Genomic DNA, 5,411 nt, shown 5'->3' with positions numbered 1-5,411 from the left:
CACGGTTGACTACGTGGGAGTCCAGCGACATAGCCATTACACTAACTGCTGGTTCCCTGGCTGTGTGACTTTAGACAAGCATCTTGACCTCTCTGAGCCTCAGTTTTCTCGGGAAACTGCATGAGCAGGACTGTTGGAAGATTCGGTAGTCGCTTTAGATAGACATGTGACGAGAGTGGCCGACATGTGTTGGGAGCCCACTGTGTGTCTGAGTTCCACCCAGGTTTCCTCTTTAAAGTTGCTGTGTGGAGGCCAGCAGGTGGCATAGTGGTTAAGGCACTGGACTTCTTCATGATCGATTGTGGTTCGAGTCCCAGACCAGGTGGCTTGAAAATCATTTCAGGGGACCAGCAGTTAGCGTAATGGCTATGTCGCTGGACTCCCACGTAGTCAATCGCAGTTCGAGTCCCAGATCCAGTGCCTTAAACTCACGCTGGGCATGTGTGCGTGCGTGCCCAAGATCCCAAGAGGAGAATGGAGGAGAAGGGATTGTGGCGTGGTCAGTCCCCCTGGGGTTTGATTTCTCATTTTCCCTCTCTCTGACTCTCTCTGTTTTCCAGTGTGTTTCTGGCGAGTATGTGCACATGATAGCAAAAAATCCCTCTCGGGACTAGTAGAGAGATTGGGATAATGGTTACATTGCTGGACTCCCATGTGGTTGACCACGGTTCAAGTCCTGAATCCAGCGTCTTGAAACTCATGTTAGGCTCATGTGCGTGGTTGACCAAAATCCCAAGAGGAGAATGGAGAAGGGATTGCAGCATGGTCATTCTCCCTGGGGGGTGGGGAGAATGATTGCTTGCTTTCTGTCTCTCTGTCTCTCTGTCTCACTCCAGTGAGCGCATGCACCCTATAGCAAAAATCTCTCTTAAAAAAAATTAAAAAGTTGAGGGACCAGTGGTCAGTGTCAGTGTAATGGCTATGTCGCTAAACTCCCATGTAGCTGACTGGGGTTTGAGGCCTGGACCCGGTGGCTTAAATTCACACCAGGCACGTATGCGTGCGTGCCCAAGATCCTGAGAGGAGAATGGAGGAGAAGGGATTGCGGCGTGGCCATCCCCCCTGGGGGGTGATTTCTCGCTTTCTGTCTCTCTGTCTCTCTCTGTCTGTCTGGCGAGCGCATGCGCCCTATAGCAAAAACCTCTCCCCCCCCCCAAAAAAAAAGGGGTCCTAGAAAGGAGACAAAATCAACTTCCTCCCTTTGTACTAGCCCACTCTGTCAGTGAAATGTATCTCTCCCTCGCTGGAGAGGTTTTTGCCATCAAGTATTCGCTGGAGAGGGACAGAGAGAGACAGTGAAAGGGAAAGTGAGAAAAATCACCCTCCGGGGGGATGCCATGTTGCAGTCCCTTCTCCATTCTCCTCTGGGATTTTGGGCACACACCTACAGGTACCTGGCATGATTTTTAAAAATTATTTTTATTTATTATTATTCTTTTTTATTTGACTAGAGAGAAACAAAGAGAGAGAGAGAGAGAAGGAAAGTGAAAAAGCAAGCTGCCAGGTCCAGGACTTGAACCGCAGTCAGCCACGTGGGATCCAATACCTTAATCACCATGCCACCTGCTGGCCCCCTGGCCTGATTTTTCAAGCTGCCAGGTTCAGGACTCAAACCGTGATTGGCCGTGTGGGAGTCCAGTGCCTTTGACACCACCTGCTGCCCTCCCCCTTTTTTCTTTTCAGATTTTTGCCAAAGAGCACATGTGCTCACCAGACAAAGGCAGAGAGAGGGAAAGTGAGAAATCACCCCCACACGCACCCCACCAGGTGGGATGGCCGGACCTCAATCCCTTCTCTTCCTTTCTCCTGTTGAGATTTTGAGCATTCACAAACATACACCTGGTATAATTTTTTTTTCTTTTTTTTTTTAGAGGTTTTTGCTATAGGGTGCGCGCCCTCGCCAGACAGAGAGACAGAGAGACAGAAAGCGAGAAATCACCCCCCAGGGGGGATGGCCACGCCGCAATCCCTTCTCCTCCATTCTCCTCTCGGGATCTTGGGCACGCACGCACATGCGCCTGGTATGAATTTAAGCCACCAAGTGCGGGACTCGAACCGCGGTCGACTATGTGGGAGTCCAGTGACATAGCCATGACACTAACTGCTAGTTCCACGGGCCTCAATTTTCCGAACCTCACAAGGATATTGTGACTTGGCCAAGATTCCCCAGTGAGGACATTCACGTTCCCAGGGTCCTCCACACTCCTGGCCTTCGCACAGGGCCGCCTTGCCCGCTGGGATGAGGCCAACTCTTTACCCTCTTCCCGCCTCCTCACCCCACTGGCGCCTGGGCATGAAAGAGCCTCCTGTTTCTCCAGGGAATTAGCAGCTCTTAGCAGCAAAAGTGGCCCATTCATTTGCCTGAGTGGGGAGAAAACGGGGCTTCCCTTCCGCCATCCCCCATCCCAGGGACTGAGGCAGAGACAGAGCTCTTGTGGGGCTTAGACTCACTCCTCGGTTCCCTGCAGGAAACGGAGACACAGAAAAGGGAAGTCAGGTGGCCAGGGTCACCCAGGGGGACCAGGATTCAAACCGTAGTCTGATTCTGGAGTTCCCACTACTGAGCTCAGATCTGTCTTTTTCTTTTTCTTTTTCTTTTTCTTTTTTCTTTTTCTTTTCTTTTTCTTTTTCTTTTTCTTTTTCTTTTTCTTTTTCTTTTTCTTTTTCTTTTTCTTTTTCTTTTTCTTTTTCTTTTTCTTTTTCTTTTTCTTTTTCTTTTTCTTTTTCTTTTTCTTTTTCTTTTTCTTTTTCTTTTTCTTTTCCTTTTTCTCTTTCTCTTTCTTTCTTTCTTTCTCTCTTTCTTTCTTTCTCTCTCTCTCTCTTTCTTTTGGAGAAGTTTTTTGCTATAGGGTGCATGCACTTGCCAGAAAGACAGAGAGAGACAGAGAGACAGAGAGCGAGAAATCACCCCTTAAGGGGGATGGCCACGCCCCAATCCCTTCTCCTCTCGGGATTTTGGGCACGCACGCACACATGCCCCGCGTGAGTTTAAGCCACCGGGTCCGGGACTCGAACTGCGGTCAACTACATGGGAGTCCAGCGACATAGCCATGACGCTAACTGCTGGTCCCAAGTTCTACTTTTATCTTTTCCTTGTTCTTTTTGCTTGTTTGTTTGTCTTTTGGTTTTTTTTATTTGTTTCTACTTTTGCGATAGAATGCATGCATTCATTCACTGGAGAGAGACAGAGAGACAGAGAGAGAACAAGTGAGAAATCACCGCCCAGGGGGATTGGCCAAAGAGCAATCTCTTCTCCTCCATTCTCCTCTTGGGATTTTGGGCACGCACGCACACGCTCCCAGTATGACTTTCTTTCTTTCTTTTTCTTTCCTTTATTCCTCCCTCTCTCTCTCTCTTTTCCCTCTTCTTTCCTTTCTTTTTTTCTCTTTAGAATTATTTCATTTTATTGGAGTTGGCAGGTGACATGGTGGTTAAGGGCTCTGGACTCCCACATGGTCGACCACGGTTCGATTCTCAGACCTGGCAGCTTTCTCTCTCTCTCTCTCTCTCTCTCTCATTCTGGTAAAATTAAGATAAATAAATATGTAAATTTAAATTTAAAAAAAATTTAAAAGAATTATTTAATTTTATTCATTTATTTATTTTAACTCAACCAGAGAGAGACACACAGAGAGGGGGGATGGGGAAGTGAGAAAGCAAGCCACCAGGTCCAGGACTCAAACCATGGTCAACCCTGTGGGAGTGTCCAGTGCCTTAACCACCACACTGCTTGCTGGCCTCCCAGTGTGATTTTTCAAGTCACTGAGAGTCTGAGACTTGAACCATGACTGGCCATGTAAGAGTCCAGCACCTTAACTACTATGTCACCTGCTGGCCATGAGTTCTGCATTTTTTAAAGAGATTTTTGCTATAGACCGTGTATACTCACTGGAGAGACAGAGAGAGACAGAGAGACAGAAAAGAGAGAAATCACCCTCCAGGAGGGATGGCCTGACTATAATCCCTTTCCCTCCATTCTTCTCTTGGAATCTTGGGCATCCACACACATGCGCTCGGTGTGAATTTAAGCCACCAGGTTGAAGACGCGAACCACGGTTGACGACATGGGAGTCCAGCAACATAACCATTACTCCCTCTGCTGGTCCCGAGGTCTGCATTGTACATGGGGAGAAACTGGAAGCTCAGAGAGGGTCAGGGATTTGTTCAAGACACGCAGCAAGTTTGAGTCTGGGGGAATTCTCTCCGCATTTGCCTCTTGTGTGGAGAAAGCCTGACTCATTCAGAAAATGGATCTGGGGGAGTCCAGCAGGTGGCTTGGTGGTTGGGGTGCTGGATTCCCACAAGGCCAACCACGGTTCAAATCCCAGACCCAGTGGCTTCCTTTCCCCCTCTCTCTCTGTCTGTCTCTCTCCAGTCAAGTTGAAAAAATAAAATCGAAGAAATACGTTTTTTGAAGAGGTTTTTGCTATAGGGCGTGCGTGCTCGCCAGAAAGAAAGAGAGAGACAGAGAGACAGAAAGGGAGAAATCACCCCCCAGGGGGCATGGCCACACCACAATCCCTTCTCCTCCATTCTCCTCTCGGGATCTTGGACACACACACACATGCGTCCGGCATGAGTTTAAGCCACCGGGTCCGGGACGCGAACCGCGGTCGACTCCATGAGAGTCCAGCGCCATAGCCATTACACCATCTGCTGGTCCCTGCAGCAGCTTTAATTTGCATGCAGCATGGCTGCAGGAGGCTGTCAGGTGACCAGGTATCTGGCTGGTAAGCTCTGTATGAGACCTGGCTGAGTGTGAGTGACTGAGACTTATGTGTGGACAGGGTGGTTATGCGTGGCTGGCTGTGGTTGCGTGTGGTCTGACCAGGTGTGGTCGCATGTGGCTGCTAAGACTTATATGTGAGGCCGGCAGGGGGCATGGTGGTTAAAGTGCTAGACTCCCACATGGCCAGCCATGGTTCAAGTCCTGGACCTGGCGGCTTGCTTTCTCACTTTCTCTCTGTCTCTGTATCTCTGTGGTCAAATTAATACTAATAAAAATTATACTAAAATAAATAATTATTTAAAAATAATAATAAAATAAAATTGAATAAATAATTATTTAAAAATAAAAAAAGGAGGACCAGCAAGTGGTAGAATGGTTATGTCATTGGACTCCCACATAGTCAACCATGGTTCGAGTCCTGGACCCAGCAACTTAAAACTCACGCTGGAGCATGTGCATGCGTGCCCAAGATCCCGGGAGGAGAATGGAGGAGAAGGGATTGCGGCGTGGCCATCCCCCTGGGGGGTGATTTCTCGCTTTCTATCTCTCTGGTGAGTGTACGGAGTCCCAGACTGGGTGGCTTTTTGCCCTATAGCAAAAAAAATCTCTCTTAAAAACAAAATAGTAAATTGGTGACAGCAGGTGGTGTAGTGGTTAAAAGTGCTAGACTCCCACGTGGCTG

Source organism: Tupaia chinensis, unplaced genomic scaffold, assembly GCF_000334495.1.
Source record: "Tupaia chinensis unplaced genomic scaffold, TupChi_1.0 Scaffold000201_1, whole genome shotgun sequence".
Classification (NCBI taxonomy): Eukaryota; Metazoa; Chordata; class Mammalia; order Scandentia; family Tupaiidae; genus Tupaia; species Tupaia belangeri.
The sequence above is the reverse complement of the archived record's forward strand: the minus strand, read 5'-3'. Positions refer to the sequence as shown.